The sequence below is a fragment of the Protopterus annectens genome, chromosome 11.part0 (assembly GCF_019279795.1).
Source record: "Protopterus annectens isolate FY-2018-M chromosome 11.part0, PAN1.0, whole genome shotgun sequence".
NCBI classification, from domain to species: domain Eukaryota; kingdom Metazoa; phylum Chordata; order Ceratodontiformes; family Protopteridae; genus Protopterus; species Protopterus annectens.
In genome coordinates this window covers 41,925,333-41,948,307 of record NC_056745.1, presented here as the reverse complement: position 1 = coordinate 41,948,307, position 22,975 = coordinate 41,925,333, and the positions used below count along the sequence as shown (strand labels likewise).

Here is a 22,975-nt window from a genome sequence, read left to right as displayed (position 1 = left end):
GTTAGGGACACATGATTCTATTTGTGATGAAAGGAGATACTGCCAGCACAGCTAGCTGGAATTTTGCAAATAATTATATATTATTTGTGAATATCAAACTGATTCTTACAAGATGCTTGTGTTAGAAATGTATTAGAACTGTATGTTATGTATATCAAACTGATATGTACAGATGTTTGTGTTTGAAAGGTATTTGTAAAGTGCTTGTGTTTGAAATGTATCCACAGTGTGTCGTACTGGAGAGAACAGAAAGGTACATGCAGTGTGAGAATTGTTTAAATGTATATGTTTTAACAGAGGAACCTCCGTCCAGCAAACTTTAGAAGAATATCTGAAATTAAATCACTTTATAGGCTAGGCCATAAAGATGCTATCTGACAGGTTTTAAGGCAGCCAGAGACACAAAGTCTGTACTAGGAAGCTTTATGTATTGTCTTTGGGGTGAACTAATTACTACTCTGGAAGCATGAAGGAATGTAGTTGTTTTATGAGTTCCAGCACCTGCCAAAGATCTGAGCAAAAGCCCTTGTGTGTGTTTTTACAGATAGGTGATAAGTCTTGCCTGCTTCCAGCAATGGGGGTGGGTTTGCATGTGGACTAGAAGTCAGGTGACCAGAAATGATGTCATTCTACCAGCAATCCCAGCAGCAATATTTTAGATATTATTTTGAGAAGTCTGTTAGTGAGAGAGAGAGCATTCTGTATTCTGTCTTGGACCTGACAACAAGAAGAACCATTCATCTCATCATCCGCCTTGCTCTAATTAAGTAAGTTATTAGGGAATAGTAATTCTGTTAAATACAGTCATGAATACAGTGAAGTTTAGTTTAGATATTGTTTTTCTTTATTTGTTTGAGACTGTACTTCAGTATTGTTCATAGGTGAGTACTAGACTAATGACTCTGGAGCCAATGCAAGCCTAGCCCAATAGTGTTCCCAGTCACCTGGTTTACCAGACATTAGTTCCCTGTGCCCCTATCTAGCAATGCAATTGAAGTGATCCCTGGTGTGAATTTCCTATTTCCCATCTACTCATCAAGATTTCTCTTGAAGAGGGCCAGTGAGGTACTCTGCTTGATGTGAATGGGGAGTTTATTCCAGATTATTGGAAGTCTCTGGGTTAGGAACCTATCCCTCCACAAGGTTCTGTGTAATGTGGTGATAAGGTTGAGGTCTATGGAGTGGGTAGCATGGAGGGATTGGGATTTTTTCAGATGAAGCATGTCTAGCAAAACTAGGTCAGACATGGCTTTGTATGTCAAGCAGAGATTGCCTCTAAGTAAGCAATATGAGATGGAGAAAAGTTTAAGTTTTTTAAAGGACCACTACGGGCAAATGATGAAAAAACATATTTTTTTATCTAGTCATGAATTTCTCCTCCTCTCAAAGCTGCTTGCTACAAAACAAGTATTCATTCCCAATTTTATTTATTTTTTTACCCTTGTCTGCCCTCATGGGGGCAGACATCCTGATGAGTGTTTTTTCCTTTTGAAAGCTAAATCTATCCCAAAATGCAGTATGACAGCCCTGATTGTGAGAAAAAGTATCCCTATCATTTGCTATCAGATTAGACTTCCATTCACTATTAATGGGAAACCTGAAAAAAAAACTGCCAAGTTTAAGAGTCTGCAGATCAAGTGTCATTGACTGGTCTGCACTGAATTTTAGAAATGTTGTTTCTACTGATGCACTAGACATTCTCTGAAAAAAACTTGCAAAAGTGTCAACAAACTACTGAGATAAAAACGACTTTTTACAAAGAGCAGTTTTGTTAGTTTCAATTCCTAGCCAAGTTACTCCTCCCATCTCCCCTCCTTCAGAGCGCCAGAATGTCACATTTCCAGCTTGGTTAGGTTCAGCTACTTCGTCAGCTTTGCATGACAACAGACGCAAAGAAATCCCAGCCTGGTGTGCCACTAAAACGCTTCCTTTATAGGTTTCTTTACTCCTGACTTTTGATACTAGCACTTTCCCAGGAATTCTGATTAAAAAAAAAAAGAAAAGAAAAAATAAATAGAATTCCACAGTTTAGGCCAATATGTCAATTTCTTAAAATATCTACAGGTTCATAGGTTGGTACTAGGCTATCGGCCATAACAATTCCTTGGCTATTTCTTCCCACAATATTTACTTCCCTGGACCCTTGATTGACGTGATCCCTGGGGTGAATTTCCTATCTCCCATCCAGTTGTCAAGGTTCCTTATGAAGAGGGCCAAAGAGACACTCAGCTTGACATGTATGGGCAGTCTATTCCAGAGTCTGGGGAGTCTCTGGGTCAGGAACCTATCCCTCCAGCATGTTTTGTTCATTGTGATGACAAGGTTTAGATCCCTGGCGCATGTGGCTCTGAGGGATGGGATTTCTTTAAGTGTAGCATGTCAAACAGCTCTGGGTTTGACATGGCCTTGTATGTTAAACAGAGATCGCCTCTGAGTAGATGATATGTGACTGAGTATTGCTGGAGTTTTTTTTCGATGGTCAGCATAGGGCATCTGCTTTAGGCCTGTGATTCTTTTAGTGAGGAATTTCTGTAGCCTTTCCAGTTGTTGCAGATATATATCATATATATTTTTTTGGATTGCTTTCTGGCTATTCCTGTGGTTATCTTTGCATAGTAAGTCTGTCATAGCATAACCTCAACTGGTTTATGCAATGTGAAGCTGAACAATGAAATAGTTTTGTTTCTTCTTAACAACTTCCCAAGCCTCTTATGTGGCCCACTACTTCCTGTTACTACTGCTTAATGCAGCTTAATACTCTCAGCAACAGCCTCATGATAAAAAGCTTCCAAATCAGATACTTTTCAAAATAGCAGTACTAGTAATTAAGTAAGCTCACAAAATTAGACTCCATGAATTGGCATCTCTTTTAAACAGTCAAGTGTGATAAATGTAATTATTTGTCCATGAGAATTCAACACCTTATTCGAAAATCATTATGGATTGTACTATGTTTACTACTGACAACACATCAGTCTCATTAGAAGTAACCATCACACCTGACCACCCCCCCCAGCAGCAACTAAACTAAAAAACTTCTCCAAAGCAGATTATAACCTCTTATGGGATGGTATAAATAGCTTTACTGCACCTCTTCCCTCAGACAGAACTGGCAAATATGCTGAGCTCTACACCAGTGCTTTACAAAAACACATGTATAACTGCATCAACTCGGCTGTACCTGATAGGACCAAAACAAGCTCCTCAAGGAAGAACAAACCTGCCCGGTGGACAACTTCCAGTAACAGGCATTATAATAAGAGGTAGAAATTGCTAACAGTAAGAGGGACTGAGCTCTAAACTGGAAACAAGCCCTCCTCAGCTTAAACACGCAAATAAGACTTCTTGTGAAGGCCTCCAAATCAAACTACAAATCCAAATTTGCTTCCTCAACAAAGGACAACCACAAGGCATTCTATAGTTACATCAATAACCTAAAAGGAAAGGCCCAGATTTGTGCCAAACTGTTAGTTAACGATACCACATATACTGAGCTTGTGGACACAGCTAACCTGTTGGCCGACAGGTTCTGTATAAACTTCAATACCCTGTCTCCGCCACACATACCCCATGACATCCCTACTTCCTGTCCCCTACCCTGTATCTCTAAACAGCAGGTTGTAAATGCCCTCTCTAAGACCAAAAACACAGCATCTATGGGACCTGATAACATCCTTGGCTGCATGCTACATGGGCTCCAACATGAATTAGCAACACCACTGGGTACCCTTTTCAGTCATAGTCTAAGCACCGGCTTCGTATCAGCTGAATGGAAAACAGCCACCGTTAGTCCCTTGCACAAAGGTGGTGCTTCCACTGACCCTGGGAACTATATACCTATTAGCCTGACCAGCCGTATCTGCAAGGCCATGGAGTGAATCATCATGGACCTTATCAATAAAGATATAGGAACTCTCCAAACACTTGAACCTACTCAGTTTTGATTTGTCAAGGGGAGATCATGCCTGTTAAACCTGGTGGACATCTCCGAGACAGTCACCAAAGCCCCGGACAAGGAGAAGATATGTGCATACAGCTTGCCTGGACTTAGCCAAGCCATTTGACACCATCCCCCACTCTGGCATCATTGACAAACTCAGCCAACTAGGCATCAACCCTTATATCGTTAGATGGGTCACTAACTGACTCACTGATATAGTCAAAATAGGGGAATCAACCTCCAACAGCAGACCTGTAACCAGTGGTGTTCCACAGGGATCAGTCCTGGGACCTCTACTGTTCGGGATCTGTTTCTCCAAAGTACAAGCAAAAACTAAAGGTCTGTGGCTGACAAAGTTTGCTGATGACTAAAAATTGGGAGCAGTCATAGAATCTCCAAATGATGTCACCATCCTACAAATGGGTCTTACACAAACAAATGACTGGTGCCAGAGTCATGGCCTTAAACTTAATGCAAAAAAATGTATTATCATTCCTTTCAGTAAGAGCAATGTTCCTGCTAACTACCACATCAATAGCAGCACGTTAAGTATGCACTCAGTGGTGAGAGGCCTGGGCACACATGACAGCAGTCTTTCTTTTGACCACCGTGTCTCCACAGTGGTAAGAAGGGCATTCTGTATTGCTCATCTCAAAAGTAAGGGCATTGCCTCTAGAAAAAAAGAAGTTATAACCTCCCTGTACTCTTCCCTCATCAGGCCAGTAATTGACTACAATGCCACTTTTGGCGTATACCTTTCCAAGCACCTCCAGCAATTGGAGAGACCACAAAGGATCCTCACAAGGAATATTCTAGGTCTTCAACATCTGTCTTATGGGGATCATGTGAAATCACTGTCACTTTATTCTGTTTCATAGACTACTCAGAGGGATTTCTGACCCCTCGTTATTAGAAATGCTGCACATCTGTAAGTCACATGGTACACTGCTTACTCGCTCTAAAGACCCTAACCTGCTATTATGTGACATTAATAAAAACTGCAAAAGGGACAGGTTTGTCTCCCAGAGGTTACCACGTTTTTGGAACAGACTTTCACTTCATGTCAAGCAAAGCACCGCACTGGTCCTCTTCAAATGCAATCTGGACAACTGGATGTGTGACCGTAAATTCACCCTGGGGGTTACACCTGTGCCTCTCTTAGACAGGGGAAATAGGTGCTGATCATGGAAATAAGAACTTGGCTAGGCTTGCAAGGGCCCTAGGGCCATTAGCCTAGTAATGTCCTCTGATCCTATGCCAGTGCAAAAGTGTAAGCCAAAAGTAAGGACACTTGTGTGGACTCAAACAATGTACTGACAAATACAGGACAATCAATGCATTTGCCTCAAACAAACAATGATGAAATTGCTACTGACCACACTGAAGATAGTTTTACTCTTGCTCTCTCCATTTATTGATGCAATGCATAACATCCACACTACACTTAAAGGTGTGCCTCAGTTCCCCAGAAATACACATCTACCCAGCCACACCCACACAACATACCATTCAACCTTGAGGCTTTTCCCACCTCCTTGCAAAACTCTGCTGAAATGGCTTTGGCAAACCAAAGTGCTTGATGGCTGCTAGTGCATGACTCCCACCCATTCTGACTAGAGTCACTCCATTGTTCTGATGCAGTTATCCCCTTCAGCAGGGTTGCAAGCAGGTATCAGTACAGATTTACTCCATATTCCTTGTACACCACACACACACACACACACACACACACACACACACACACACACAAATGGATGAACAACATGCAAAGGCTAGTTCTTCACAGAAGAATCAAATCTGGTTCATGTGGGGCAATGGACAGTGTCACTCACTATATTTGTCTTCGAACCCAGTCTTATGACATGTGCTAACCCATCACCTTGTCAACACTTACCACCCACACTTGCAAACCTTGCTGTCCTTGACACTTTAAGTAGCAGAAACACTCACACAAACACATGCATGTACTCACATTACTGTTTGGTGAAACAGTGGGATTTCGAGTTTCTCTTTCCAACATAGTGCTGTAAAGGCTGAGAGGTGCAAAAAATATTGGCACATGTCAACTCCGGGCACCCCACAGATGTTGCACTGATTGCCACTATCCCACAAGTAAAGCTGCAAGCCAGTGCCATTTCAGCTTTACTTCACAGTTCTGTACTCCCTATATTTAATATTTACAAGTGCACACGCACACACATACACATACAAATTCAAAATGTCACATGACTATGACGCAATGACCAGTTCTCTGCAAAACATTGTGACATGGTTGTTATGTATAAATCACATCATGTTTTCCCTACCCATGACTGCAAACCTAGTCTGCTGACATGTCCATCTCCTGCCCAGCTACCTTTCAATAAAGTACAGCATAATATTATTAAGCAGAAAAGATGTTCCTACCTCATATGTTATAAATAGCAATCCTTTTTAAATAGATATGGTCAAAAGAGACCTGACTCCGTTTAAACCATAGTCAGGAAATCCTTCTATCTGACCCAGTAAATTCCCAAGGGAATATCTAAGATCAAAAAAGGTAAATTTTACTTCTGTTCTCAGACACATTAGTAAATATAATGCCTCATTTGGTATGTACAAATCCAAGCGTATTGCTTGAGTGGAAATACACCAGTGATATTTAACTCCCCCCCACTTAAATCCTTCAAGTATTCTGACAGATGAGTACAACTCTCATTATATTCAGCTTGCTGGCTGCTCCGAGGTGACCTATCTTATTTTTCAAGCCATAAAACACCCAAAGTTATTTGGCCTTCTACTTCTTTTGAAAACAGTAACTTTACTCACCTATACAAGGGACCTTAATTAACATCAACGAATAAATAAGATGTTGTGGAGGGGAGGTTCCAAACTCAACGTATTCTCAGCCCATGGAATAAGGTACCACAAGAGGTCATGCAAAGTAGTACCTTTGTCTGCTTTAAAGTTAGTCTTGATGACTGGATGGGTAGACAAAAATGTATAACAGGGTACCATGTATGGCCTTGCTTGATTTGTGACTTAGGCATATTAAGTACTCAAAGTCTGGCAAGAACTTCTAAGAGTGTCTTCTTAAGTGTGCATCTTACAGTCCCTGTGATTGCTTGCCTAATACTGTTTTTATGCTGCTGTTAAAAAAAATTGTGAATTTGCTGTTATCATGAAGCAGTTCTTACAAAGCCTGAGATTACCTTTACCAATCAAATTCAAATCTTTGAAAGATTGTTTGCAGAATTACTGCTGCACCTATAACTTTGTAAGAATCTTACACCTTTAAAAATGATGCATTCATAAGCACAGAGTATTAAAGCTACAAGATAATAAGTAATTGAGAATTATACATATGAAATTATGTACAACATTATACATAGCAAATGCAGTTAATTTGGACAATTCAATTGAAAAGTTTAGAAAGTTAGAAAAAATAGATAATGGATGTTGCATCATTAGTCAGGTAGGTTTGCTTTTGTTAAGGGACCATTAAATTGGTGTACTTTGTATTAATTCCATGACTTTTCATCTCTTTGCCTTTCAGGAATATTCACTTAGGTGTCACTCTATCTTTTAACATGTTGTTTAATACCTATGAGATGTCTGTTTGTTGGAAGACATATCCCATCATGCTTGTGATATGAAAAACTGTTGCCTTAGAGTCAGCAGAGCTCTTGATATCACTGTCGAAATCATGGATCAAGTCCAGAACATGATTGTCAGCTGACAAAGCATTACATTTGTACTTTGTGAATTATAGATTGCTGAGAGGACACCTTGATATTGCATTTAAAATATTTAATAACATTGTTACAGGTGCAAAATTCAACATAATTGCATTAATTTATGACAGGAATATTATGAATACAATTATTTTATTAACAATAGATATAACCAGAAACAAGTTAAACAACTGAACACTTAATCTGCAGTTGGATAAACTGTGAATAGTCTATAATTAACTGTTTGGTCTTTTACAATTTTGCCTACTTTCAAGAACACGTTAGATGCCTGGTGCATATGGGTACACAAGGAATTCCATGCATAGCCATTAGGGGCTCACTCTCCACTAGGTTAGTTTATGTACAGACTGGAGGGTTAACTAATCCTTGTTATATCATTCTACTATTGAAAGGGACTCATTGTTATATTCCTGCACTCTTAAGTGCGTCACTTTTTGCATGAGTCGTTAAATTAAGGTCCCATCTGCTTGAATTAGCTCAGGTCAGGTGGATATGAAAGATCCCATGGCAACTACCAAAAAAAGTACTGAAGTCTCCAGTGCCCTGACCAAATTTCACCTAGCAGTATAAATACCTCCTCAGATCTCCCCTAAAAAGAGGCCACTAGCCTAGTGGGAGTACCTTGACAACAAAGGATAAAAAAAAAACAAAAATGCGCACACACTAAATTTACTTGCATTACTACTGCATATGTGGAGACCACATCCAGTTTTTTTTATCATGGTTGTTTTTTTGGTAAACGTCCATCAACAGGAGCACACCACTCAGGAGAGTTGCACAATCTCTACTGACAACAGCTAAAACAACTCACACACAAGCTCATGTGAAATATAGCTTGCAAGCGATGCTAGCAGTGATTATCAGTGGGGGCATAACTGATTGCCCCTTATCAATGAGTATTGTGCCTAATAAAGCAGTTTTTAGAATTAAAAAAAAAAGTCATTATCAGCATCATCACTGGCTGGGACTATGGATCCAACACTCTCTTATTTTCTTTGTAGAATATGACTGGAAGGAACCCACACACTAAACCTGAAGCAGAACATATGCTGGCATGTACTAAAAAACATTACTATCCTGCAGCCCAACAGCACTGAAATATAGTGACCATATGTAAAACAAGACTGCACAAATAACTGCAATAATATAAAATACTAATAAAAAAATTACCACAGTGTGTGTTACAATACAATAATAATAAAAAATAAAGAACACATTGCTATTGGAACCAGACTACAAAGTCCAGCTGTAAGAACTCAAAAAAATTACCATGTTGCAATGGTCTGTTAGATTTGCTGTACACAGAATGATAAAAAACATTACAAGTTCATTTGTTTCATTATATGCTGGCATTTGCAAACCAGCATTTCAAAACCGGCATACCACATTTACGATTGGCAATTTTGTGTAAATGCCAGTATGTAATGATAACTCCTTACTGATCTGTATTATTATTTGACCATGTAAGTACTCTGAGCTAAAAGTCACATAACTAATGAAGAAAGACAACATCAGTAAAATCAGCATGCCAAAACTACATTGCTTTTCAGTGTCACTGCATATGTCTAGCTATTGCCGAACCGTCTTTCTAAATGATACATTTACTGCAAAAGTATACACTGCTGTTAGTTGAAATCAAATTAAATTTAGAAATAATTACTACTGCAGGGCTAAGTAGTTACTGCAATGCTACACAGAACCATGCAGCAGAGTTTTTCTTTCCACGAGGCAAAACAAGAAAACAAAACAAACACGTGCAGCAAAAACTAACCGTAGAAGAAGTTCCTGCTTCTGAGCGAGGATGTTTTCTAAGCACATCACAAGGAGTGTTTATGGGCGAGACTGAATAGAAATGCTAAAGCGGGCAAGCATAATTAGCTAGTGGGCGTTTCTTGGGTGAAACGAGAAGAGGAGGGCGTGCTTTACTGAATTCTACTGAAATATGTGTTCCTGCAGATGAGTGACTTGTCGGAGGATCTAGCAAGAGTGAGAGTGAACTTTTAGGGAAGATGGCTCACAGTACTGATAGCCATTCAGTTGGAATCACAAAAACAGAGAAATTAAATGCTGCTTTGAGCAGTAATGTCATTTTTGAGTGGAGGGATCAGTAGATAGGGAGGAAAATGCGATGATAGACTAGAATTAATGTCCAGCTTGCCATAGTTGTCCTTTAAGTCTATCTGCATAAGGCATGTGTTTGAGTCCTAAGATCCTCTTAGTGAGGAACTTCTGTGGCCTCTCCAGTCGTTGGAGGTGTCCAGTGAGGTACATGCCAAATGGGGCATTGTACTCTATAATGGGTCTGATGAGGGATGAGTAGAGAGTGATAATGACTTCTTTTTTCCTGGATGAGAAACCTTTTGTGATGAGATGTGTCACATAGGAGGGCTTCCTAACTACAGTGGTGATATGGTTGTCGAAGGAAAGGTTCCTATCTACCTGTGTCTCTCGACCCATTAAAACACCTTCAGAGTTAAGTGGGTTCCCTTTGATATGGTAACTTGTGGGCCATGTTTTTCTCCGAAGTGAATGATGCATTTTTTGGAGTTGAGCCTAAGGCCATTGTTTTGACACCAGTCATTGGTCTTCATTAGGCCGTTTTGTAGGATGTCCACATAAGCTTGAGAATCAGTAATAGCTCCCAGTTTACAGTTATCCATGAATTTGGTTAAGCAGAAACCCTTGGTGTTGGCTTGAACTTCAGAGAAATAGATACCAAACAGGAGAAGACCCAGAACCAATCCTTGTGGGACTCCACTTGTAACTGCCCAGTAGTCAGATTTGGAGTCAGTTACTTTCACCGTGTGGGTTCTATCACTGAGCCAGTTGGCAACCCATCTAATGATGTAAGGGTTAATGCCCAGATTGGTGAGCCTATCAATGATTCCAGAGTGCGGGATGGTGTCAAAAGCTTTGGCTAGATCGAGGTAAGCTGTGTGAACAACCTTGCCTTCATCCATCTCTCTGGTTACAGCTTTGAAGAAGTCTATCAGATTGAGCAGACTTGATCTGCCTTTCACAAACCCAAACTGCGTGGGGTCTAGGGTTTGAAGGTTATCTATATCCTTATTTATAAGATCTGTAATAATACATTCCATAGCCTTACAGACCAGACTCATCAAGGTGATGGAGCAGTAGCTGCACCCCCTTTGTGGAGTGGGATGACTGTAGCAGTGCACCATTCAGTGTGAACAAAGCCAGAACTGAGGCTGTAGTTGAACAGGGTACTCAGGTGTGGTGCCAATTCTTTTTTGTAAATTGTGTAGGACACAACCCGGTATATTATCTGGTCCCATGGAAGCTGTATTCTTAGCTTTTGTCAGTGCGGTTTCTACTTGTGCAGTCATGATAATAGGGATTTGGTATTCCTTGGGTATGTGGATGGGCCCTTTGGGGGATTGAGGGGGGAGTAAAGTTTCCACTAAACCTGTCTGCCAAAATATTAGCAATATCATTTAGTTCAGTATAAGTGGTGCCGTTGTGCTGTAGCACAGAGCAAATCTGCATATTATTATGCAGATTCTTGACATAAGTAAAGAAAGCCTTGTGGTTGTCCTTAGTATCTGTAGCAATTTTGCTTTCATAACTAGCTTTTGTGGATTTGATGAGGGATCTCAGTTTTTTACTGAGATTTCCAAGGGAATTTTTCCATTCACCGGACTTGCCCTTTTCTGCAACAGTTTTTTTCCTTCTGTTGTAGAGTTTCTTAATGGCAGGGGTCCACCAGATTGGCTTCCTTTTTTAGAGGAGAGCATCTTGGTTCTGTTTTGGGAAGCCCTATCTATGCATTTATGTAAGTGCTCATGCAGTGCCTTGGTGTATAATTCAGCAGCCATACTCCCATTCCCTATTTCTACGGATGACGTGAAGCTTGCCACTTCTGTCTTTAGAAGCTCAAAATTAGCTTTGGAGAACTTTTACACTCTGGTTTCCTTTTTTGGGGGTGGGGGCATGATTTGGATATCCATGGTGATTAACTTGTGGTTGGATCTAACCACGATGGGGTTTATTATAGGAGTAGAGCAGTGGTCCTCCATGTTTGTAATGACTAGGTCAAGAATGTTATTTCCCCTAGTGGGGGTGAGGTTAAGTTGGCCCAAGACATTGGAGCTGATGAATTCCAGGAAACAATGGGCAAAAGAGTTGGAGCAGGAGTAGTTGTTCCAACTAATGGAGGGGTAGTTAAAGTCTCCCAGTATAAGGGTATTAGGCTGGACCTTGATGTTTTGCAGAGTGTCCAGGAAAGCAGAGTGGGAGTCCTGGGACATTGTGAGGGATCTGTAGAAGGCTACAACATGGACTGCAGTTTTGTCCAGTGATAACTGTACCTGAATTATTTCTGATGCATTATCTTGGGCAACAAGTCTGGAGGTGTGTACATCTTTTATAATGATGGCTACACCTCCGCCTTTGGGGGTTCAGTCATCACATCCCTTAGGGCTTTGGTTCATATTTGGGGGCCGAAAGGTGTGATATGTATTGTAACCTGGTAGCGCAGGGGTGCCCTCAGGAGCCTTGAACCAGGTCTCTGTTACTGCATAGATGTCGATGTTCTCCAGTTTGAGGAGTGACTCAAGCGAGTGCATTTTGAGGTTTAGACTTCTAGCATTGAGTAGCATAACCCTTAGCATGTGTTTACTAGCAGATGTTACGATGGTAAATTTGTCTTCAGGGCATTGCCTACAAAAGGCACTATAGGGGTGGCAAGGGTGATCTTTGTAGAGATATGAATTAGCCCACTTCCACGCTTACCTAACCTGACATAGCAGCTGTTTCTGAGACAAGGCTGAAACCCAACATTTCAGACTCTGAAAAACTACCCCCTGGGTTTCAATTACTTAGACAAGACCGCCTAAAAAGAAGGGTGGAGGAGTAGCCTTAATCTACTCTAGCCTAGTCTCCATCACTCCCTACCAAAATCCTATTCCACAGTTCAACGATGCTAAACTAGTCAATAGGAAATCTCAAACTAAATAACCAGAAAAGCATTTGTGTTATAGCCCTCTATATCCCCCCTGGAAACAACATTAACACACTCGAGGAAATTCTTCTATAGGCCTCATATAATATTAAGCCTGAGACATACATCCTAGGAGATGTGAACATTGACTGGAACAAAATTACTGCCAATAACCCCACCATTTCAATCAATCTATGTAATTTCACTCAGCTCGCAAATGCTATAACCTGACCTAATAAAAATAACCCCCCAAGCTCCATACTGGACTGGGTCCTTGTCTCCCACCCAAACAAAATCTCCCACACTGGCACCTTACCAGACTCTATCAGTGATCACTTAACAGCCTTCATCCATAGAGCAACCCCCTCCTCTCCTCATCTACACCAACCCTACAACTTTTTCCAATTCTCTCAAACTGATAAATTGGGACACTCTAAAAACTCTACCTGTGGGCAGTGCTGTCGAATTCTTCAACTCAGCCTTTTTAGACACTCTTAACTCCCAAGCCCCTCCAAGAATAAAACGTATAAAAACCAATTCCGCTACTTGGCTTAGTAAAGATTCCAAAACACTCATGCAACAAAGGGACAAGACTTGGAATCTCTACCATCATTATAGGCACCCTGACACCCTTCTTAAATATAGACAACTCCTCAACTTAGCCAAAAAAACATATCATACAAGATAAAAAAACATACTATATCAAACTCCAGTCTAACCCCAAACAATTCTGGAAATCCATCAACTCACTTCTCAACCCAGGCACCAAAAACAACCCTTGCCCTGACACTAGTAAGTCTGACCCAGAATTAGCTACTCTGTTCAACTGCTTCTTTACTAACTGTATAGCAGAACTCACTAAAACATTCCCAGACAACAACACAAGGTGTGCAAATCAAACCCTCTGCCCAATCTTCCACCCCAAACTCACCTCCCATATTCCACCTCAAACCCATCCCCAACTCATATATAAAAAAACTTCTTTCTAAGCTTAAACCTTACTCCAGTGCCCCTGACAATATCCCCTCACTCTTTTTAAGAATTGCAGCAGACAGCATCACCACCCCCATTAGCATACTCATCAACAGATCCATACAAGAAACATATGTCCCCATACTGTTGCATGCAGCCTTTATCCTATCCCTCCATAAAGGAGGCAAAAATAATAACATCTGCAACTTCCGACCCATAGCGATTCTCTCCCCATTCCAAAAATTCTTGAAAAATGCATCCACCTCCAGCTCATGCCATTCATTACACATAACCAACTCCTCACCCCAACGCAACCTGGGTTCCATCCTGGCCATAGCACAATAACAGCTCTTCTCTCTTTTCTAGACATTGTAAACCATGCCGGTGACTCTGGAGAACTTGTATCCACAGTCCTCCTTGACCTCTCCAAGACTTTTGACATAGTCTCCCATACCCACCTTCTTCACCACCTTTCCAATCTTAACCTCTCACAAAACACCATTACCTGGTTCAGCAGCTACCTCTCTGACAGATCTCAAGCAGGAAAATGGAAGACTGGCACCTCAGCCTTCCTTCCCACCCCAACCGGGGTACCCCAGGGATCCATTCTTGGCCCTATGCTCTTCAATATCTTCATTAATGATTTCCATGCAGCCATTTCTAACACTAAGATAGTGCAATATGCAGATGACTCGACTTTAGTTTGCTCTGCATCAAACCTCCCTGAGCTCCAAACAAAAACTCAAACTGCCTTCTCATCTACTGAGAACTGGATGCTCCAAAATCACCTCTCTTTGAATGCCAACAAATCAAAGATCATTCTATTCTCTCCCTCAAAATCTATCCACCTAGACAAAACCTCTTTCAAGATTACAAGCCTTGCCAACTGCACTGTAGAAGTTGTTCCTTTTGCTAAACCTCTTGGAGTTACTATTGATGAACACCTAAAATTTGATACCCATATTCAGCTAAATATAAAGAAAACCCATCAGAAACTCAGTATGCTGTACAGAAACTCCCACTTCCTCTCCCCCTCAACAAGACAGACCCTTGCCACTACCTTCACTAATATATGGTGCTCCCCTACAAACCAGCCTATCTTCCTCCATCTCTTCTAAACTAGAATCCTGTTACAATAAAATCTCAAAGTTTGCCACCACTTCCAAATACTCCACTCACCACTGTAAACCTCTCCATCAGCTGCAATGGCTAGAACTCTCAAACTACCTTGACTACCTCCAACTCATCACCACTCACAAGCTTATTTTCAAACCAACTGTATGCCCAGCACTAACAAACATCTTAACATTATACACCCCAAACAGAACTCTTAAGATCTACCCACCAAAATCTAATCTCTGTTTATAAACCAAACTGTCCCACTGGTCAGCTTCTCCTATCCTTTTCCGTCGCCAAAAAATAGAATTCTCTCCCTTCATCTCTAAGAATTTCTGAGAACTGAACACTTCAAAACCCAGCTGCATTTGTACCTCTCCCAAAAATGGAAATGCAATTGCACTCCACCTACCTAACCTGCTTAATACATAAATACTTTATAAGACACAGTTTGTTCTTCCTTACACACTATTGATTAACCCTATGTACTGCCTTCATGCTAATGCTTCCTCTATACCACTCTCAGATGATTTAAACCTCTGTATTAATTTAACTCATGCTAATATTCATGCATAAAGAACTCATCCATGCTAATGTTACTTCTATATCATTCTCAGATGATTTAAACCTCTGTATTAATTTAACCTTGTACTACTGTTCTCAACCACCAAACATGTAAATATGCTGTGCATCCTTCTCCAAGCTGCTGTTTAACTTTTGTTTAATTTTTGCTATTTTGTATGTAAAATGTGCTTAATTTGTTTCTGTTTCCACTATGTATTGTACTTCATATTATGGAGCTTGTACTATGTGTTGTTGGAGCTTTTCTCCCCGGGCCTCCACTGAAAACGGGCTCTTTGAGCCCAGTGGACCTCCCCGGTCATCAAACTGGAAATAAATAAATAAAATTTATGTTTTGAGAGTATATGTATTTGGTGACACTGTGTGGGCCATACCTAATAGCCTTGCTATTGGTCAAACTACCATTTGTATTAGTATTAATATTACACAGTAAAATTGGACATCTTTTGTTAAGGGCCTTAAAGTAGCCTTCAAGATGTTCAAGTGCAGTGGTAGCTACCTTAAAGTCTAGGCAGAAGGGGGCATAGCTAGTAAACCTGTGCCAGCCTTTCCCAGGGTGTGTGTGTGTGTGTGTGTGTGTGTGTGTGTGTGTGTGTGTGTGTGTGTGTGTGTGTGTGTGTCACATCTCCAAGAGCGTATGCGACAGCTACATGGGAAGGGACACGAAGCACTGCTTGTACAGAGAAAGTGTTGGAGGACTTGGCTTGGAACCCTGGCTAAGGACTCAACTTTATAGCTCTGCCAGTGGTGAGTCTTATTGGAGATCTGGAGAAAGAGGGAGAAACCAACCCCGGACTGACTGTGGTCTCGGTCTACTCTTAAGGGAAATTAAACTTGATGCAGAGAGCTGCATTTGTAAATGCTGTGTGTATATGTTATCCTCCCAGTGAATGTCCCTCACATGTGCCAGTGATAAGGACTGAGGCTCCTTGATTACTTGTCCAATGGTGGGTCAGTGTTATTGATCTGTTAATAAGAATGCTGATGGGTATGCTGTTGCATCTGCAGCTAGATTTAGGTATCCTGGGGGAAGTTTTGTTGGTTGAGGAGGAACAAAATTTTAGTTTACGTAAAAGCTTTTTTATGAGAGTTATAGAAACTGGTTGAAAGGTTAAGTGGGTGGAGTTGTCTGCATGTGTATTGTAGAGGTTGCAGATAGGTGAGTTTTGTGAAGGAAATATGATAAGGTCTAAGGTTGGGGAAGTTGGCTGTATGAAAAGGGGTGCTTTAGATGGGTTTGTGGTTAAGCTGGCTATACATTATATGATGTATGTATTGAAATAGGTAGCTGTTTGAAGAGGGGGAATGTCTGTGTATGGGCTGGGATTATTTTTTGTATCTGGGCTGATGAGAGAGGATACGGAGGACCAGAATTTTTTAGGGATGTTTTTATGGCTATCTTGTAGCTGAGTATAAGATTTTTTATCACTAATAACTTGTTTCTTGACTTGATTTTGTAGCTGTCTGATTAATTGCCAATTTTTCTAATTTTTATTCTTTTTTGCCAGTTAATCCAAGCTTTGCCTTTGTCTTTCATAAGGAGTTTGCATTGGTTGGTGAGCCATGGGGTATAGCTGTTTTTAATTATTCTTGTACATTCTGGGGCTAATGTGTAAGAATATTTAGAAATGCTGCATTGAAATATTCAACTTCATAATTTAAGCTGAGTCTTTTTAGGCTGGACCAGTTAACTACCTTCAGAAATCCAATGAAAGACTCCTTGGAGAATTTGGAGAGATTACAGGTAGCTTTGAGCTTATGTTCCTTTGTTAGTTGTATAATACTCCTGTGGTTCTAAGCTGATAGGTGATAACTTATTGTATCGGGGAGGGTACCCGAGGAGGTAAAATTTGATGTGTTCGTAACCATATCTTGTTGGCTGTATTAATAAGTTGAATTTAAAGATAAAGACTGCCAGTCAATGTTTACATCACCCAGGAGGAGAATTTCATTTATGATTGCATGCGTTATCCAGGATAGTATGTTTTCAAGTATTGGAATGTTTTTTTCTGGGGGAATATGTAGCACAGCAATGCATATGCTCTTGGCTGTATGAAGTTTTAGGAAAGAGATTAGAATTTCTGGTTTTCCAAAAGTTGGGATTATGCCTGTATAGGGAGTTACTGTTAGCATGTTTGGAAAGATTATAGCTATTCCACCTGCTTTTTTATGTTTTCTATCTAGACAAAATAATATTATAAACAGGGGGTAGTATTTCAGCATCTTTTATTTCAGGCTTTAGCTATGTCTCTTTTATGACTAGGATGTCTGGGTTGTGTTGAGTCATCCAAGCATGAAAATCTGTAATTTTGTTGCGTATGTTTCTAATGTTTATACTGACCATTTTTAAACTTTCAGGGTGCATTCTATGGTTTGGGGTTTGACTGGATCCTGATTTGGGATGGATGTTACTTCACTTGATGTATGGTGGAGAAAGGGTTGTTTATTAAAGCATTTTTAGCAGAGATGGGTAGAAGCATTGCCTTACATTGGGACTGACATTTTGTAGTATTTTGGGGTTACAACAGTGGAATGGAGTTATGGGTAATAAGCCTGAAGAGATTTTTGAGCAGCTAGTAGGAAAATGGTTAATGGGTGAGGATGAAGTAAAGATGAAGGTGTGCTTATTTAATTCTGCAGCTGATGGTGATGTTAGGAATGAGAGGAGGAGGATGAATAAGGAAATAGCATGGTTAGTGTTGTAAATATCTTGCAGTATTGTAACCTGCGGTGGTGGTGCTGCGGTAGCATTGTCGCCTCACAATAAGACGCTGTCCGGTTCTATTCTCAGCTAGAGCGTCTTCTGTATGGGAGACATGCGTGAATGGGCGTACCTTAGTTGAAGGTTGTGCATCAGGGCTGGTAACTCGGCACGTAAAAATCAACAACCAATCATTAGCGGACCAGAGTTCCACTGTGGAGACCCTTAACCAGGAAAAGCTGAAAGACACAACAACAACAACATTGTTAGCTGAGGTAATGAGCAGTGATAATAGAGTGGAGAGCAGGTCGGTTTTGATGGGGAGGGAGCAGAGTGAGATTTGATTAGGAAATTAGAACTGAAGTGGGTGGAGATGGTATAAAGGGAAAGTTTGTGATTGGATAGTAAGTTAGGCACCAGATAGAGTGAGTAGAGGAGGTGGAGTAAGTGAAGTACAAGTGTAGATGTAGTAGGTGGGCAAGGGGATAGGAGTGAAGCCCAAGAGTAGCTGGTTGGCCAGTGGTAGAGTAAGTGCCAAGAAAACTATAAAATTGCAGTAAAAAACAGTAGGTAATACAAATTCTGCTAATTTTGAAGACAATAACACAAGCTGGTCAACTCTTGTTAATATACACCTAAGTTAACTGCAAAAGGCAGTATTTCAATGACTTTGGCTTGAAATAATGTTATAGGTGGAGAAACAACTGAGATGAGGTCCTTCACTGGAATGCAGTTACTCCCCCCACAGATTGTTTACCACCAAAACAAAGTATCAATGATGTAGAATGTTTACGGATACAAAGACAATGTCTCTGAACTCTAAATAGTTGACTTGAGTCACAGCATTTAATTTTATGGTTATGGGCTTTTTGTTGTCTTTCCAGTGATTTCTTTTTACACTGCTAGAGTAAAATATGCTAAAGCATTAATTTAGCTTCACCTTCAGCAGTAAAAGGCCTGTGAGGATAGGGGTGTATCTCCAGCAGTTTCAGCATTACAGTGCAGAACACAGAGATGCATAAATGAGGGAAAACAATTACGTTTTTAGTTTGAGTCTTGGAAATTGCCTTACATAGATTTTAACTCAGTGTATTGTTTCTTTTGAACTTTTGCATCTGCAGGTCTAATTCAGCTATACAAGTTCCTGTGGTGGTGAGAGATGTTAACTTTTTCAGCAGCAATTGTCAAACTTAACTGTATGCTTGGTACAATAGATCACCTGCAGGTGAAAATCAGCTGTACAAGTTCCTTTGGTAGTGATTTGGTAATTTCTCCTAATGGAATTAAAAAGGACTCTTAGACTCCTTATACACCAGTTGTGAATAGTATACAAGAGATATTTTACCCCCTAATTGGGTCAGGGAGTTAGGCAGGGAGTAAAAATCATGTTGCATTGCTTGTAGTAGCCCAAATATGGATGACTGGCATAAATTATATGAATGACAGTGGGCTGCAGAAATATAGAATGAGGCTGCCACTATAATAGCTAAGGTTAAGAGATATATATGTACCACTCCAGTCTAACTTTTGGATACTTATGGACTGCCCAGAACACACAAATTTGGCCTGTCTGGAAACAGTTTGGTTTGTTCAATTATTTGTGATTACTAGACTGTACATAGCCTCTAAATAACTGAGTAGGCAGAACCACAACTATTTCATAAAGAAATAAGTTAACCTAGTAAGAAAAGATTTTCATCACAAACAATACACTGCATCTTCCCATCACAACTATAGTGATTAGTATTTGGTGTGAGACATTCTAACTCTCAGAACAGTAGTGATGATAGATTATTAGTGATTCATCATATAAGTGACAATGTACAAGAAATGGATGAATTTCATATACAGCGCAGTTTCCTTAATGTTTATTATGTTAAAGAGTTCAATGTTTTATTGTTGTTTTTCTTTCTTACGTACTATTCAGGATGCAAATGTTGGCAGGCGGTGTTATGTTATAATGCTCATGTTAGCCTATAGTTAATGTGCCTTCCTATTGTATGTCTTGATTGTGATTTCAAAATCATATTCTGAATACATTCTCTCTTCCTTGTTATTTGTCATTATATACAGTATCATAAAACGAAATAAAGAGATATCATAAAATGAAATAAAGAGATTCACAAGCTCTTAAGAGGTACGAAGGCTTTAATATAACCTTTTAAAACATAAACTGAAAATAAACCACAAGATAAGTATTTTCATTTTCACAAATTCAAAACTTCCTCAGATGTTAGCAAACTCCAGCCTTAATGTTTAAATCCCCCTCCATTACCTATGTCAGTTTGTTTCTAACCAATCAGTAACAATTTTACCAGTTTTTTTTTAAAACCACTTTTTAAATAACATTTAAAAATACATATTCCCCTTTCCTAGTCTTTAATCATCTATAACCTAAATTAATTGGGGCTTTTTTAATCTTTCCAGGAACTTTAACCTTAAAATACTAGTTACAGATACATGCTTGTTTAGTCCCGGGTAATTTGTAGCATTTAAATGTAGTTGTCAGTACAATTCTTTCTTTTCTAACAGTATTGCCCATGGTCCATCCCAGTCATTATTTTTTATTTGCTCCAAAATAGTAAACTTAAACCGATGTTTATTGTTTAGTCCTATATGTTTAGCCAAAGCATTGTTAGTGTTATTTTTCTTAATGTAATAGTAATGCTCATATATACATTCCTTAATTGACCTTCTGGTCTTACCTACATAAAATGCCACACATAACTGGCAAAGTGCTATATATACCACTGCTCTCGACTTGCAGTCATATCTTTCTTTAATCTGCACTCTAATACTGTTACCTAATAATATATATTTACAGTAGTTACATCATCCACAACAATGCATCCTACAATAATTTGTGGGCTTAACCTCCAAAACTGGTCTCTCTAAAATACTTTTCAGAGTCAACCCTTTTCTGTAATAAATACATGGAATCTCGTCCATCTTCAAATGAATGTAAGGTTCTTCCATCTAAAATGCACTATTTTTAGTCCAAATAGATTTAATCCTTTCAATCTCTAAGCTGAAGGGTATTACTCCCCCACATTTAAAATGTTCTTGATTTTTTAAAACTACACTCTTCATTTTCATCTCTTTTACCAAGCAATGGTTGGTAATATTTGTTTTCTCTACTACTTCTTGTTCAACCTTATTAATCAAGTTAGGGGGATACCCTCTGTTCAAAAACATATTTTTTTAACTTATTACATTCTTCCAAAAAATCATTTGTTCTAGTTACTATATGGACGTATTGGTCTTTCACTAGTGATTTTTTTCTGAGTCGCAGGGTGTACACTATTATAGTGCAATAATGCATTAGAGTATGTGGGTTTCCTATAAATGGATGCCACATATTTACCCTCTTCACTATACTTTTCTAGTAACACAGCAAGGTATAGAATTTTTATCTTTTCAGTCTGGAACGTGAACTTTAAGAATGTAGTAGTTTTGTTAATATATTCCTGGAAGCTTTCCAATTCAAGTTCATTCCCCTTCCATAATATGAAAATATCATCCAGGTATCGAACATATACTTTCAAGTGTCCCTTAAATTCACTATCTAGCAAAAATTTCCTTTCCCACATTGCCATCACTATGTTCGCTAGTAATGCCCCACAGCTTGCCCCCATTCTTTTTATAAATGGTGTCTGCCCTCAAAATAGATATAGTTATTTTTTAAGACAAATTCTATGAACTCTTCATAAAGATTCACCTGGGGCTGATTGATATACTTAAAATCTCACAAAACCAGTTAATTCCTTCTTCATATGGAATTACTGTATACAAGCCTTTTACATCAGTAGTAATGAACATGTCTGTTTCCTCATATAATACATTATTAATTTTACTAAGAAAATCCCAAGAGTCCCTACAGATTTGTTTTTCTTTGCCCACCAGGTGCTTAAGCTTTATATCCAAAAATTTAGCACATGTACTTGTTAGGGACCCCCTCACATCCACAATAGGTCGCAGAGCGGGATTTCCTAAATCTTTATGCACCTTTGGGATTCCAAAAATATTAGGTATAACCAGGAAGTCCACATTCAAATAATGAAATTGCTCAACTGAAATTCTTTTTCTATCAATAAATCCCTAATCTGTCCTCTAAGTTTTATCATAAGCTTTCCTTACTTTCAAGCTCTTGGTTAGCACATATGCACCTCCATTTAGAACTTCCATCATTTTATTGTTGTACATGTCTTTTGACATTAACACCATACCCCCTCCATTGTCCGGTTTCATAAACTGAACTTTCAATCTTTTTCTGTATTCAGTGTCCTCCAGGTCTTCCTTCATTATGTTATAGTTATTATTCATAAAATGTTTACTTAAAAACCTGAAATCATTTTCACAATTTTTTTTCTACATTTGTAAAACAAGATGTATAGGGGTTAAAGGTGCTAGAGGTCTTAAAACATGTATCCACCATAGCTGTATCATCAAACATAAGGTTACAATTCAACTTTCTAATATAAACTTTAAAATCCATCAACAATTGTGCAAGGTCAACATTCTTCGATACCACAAAGTTAAGCCCTAAGTTAATTCCTTTTGTCATTGTTCTAACCAAGTTTTTACTGACAACAATGCCCATATAATTAAAAATTTTAAAGTCATTGTCATCATCAATAATCACCTTCAGTTTCTCATCAAATGGTTTAATATTCAAACCTCGCCCATTCTCACTGTCCATTGGTAGTCATGGAGAAGCAGCTATGTTATCATTAAATTATGAATTCTGAACTCCCTGTTGCACTTGAGTTGAAAAACCAGAAGTCTCAGAATCATAACTACTAATTTGTATACATACCGTAGTCAGTTTCTGCTGGTCTCTAAAAGTTGATCATTCCTTTCCAAAATTAGTAGACACCACTGTGGTCATAAATCCTTTCTGCTCACTCCCATCATCCATGTTGTCCAAACTCAAAAAAGGTTGCTGTAATCTTACCGTCGATCCATCATAT

The 22,975-nt window shown here is 39.3% G+C and overlaps 1 protein-coding gene across 1 annotated transcript in view; it reads left to right on the top strand.

The window, feature by feature from the left end:
• TMEM117 (transmembrane protein 117) overlaps positions 1-22,975 on the top strand; it is a 1,211,924-nt gene that overhangs the window by 79,755 nt on the left and 1,109,194 nt on the right. The gene's annotated exons all lie outside the window — the stretch shown is intronic.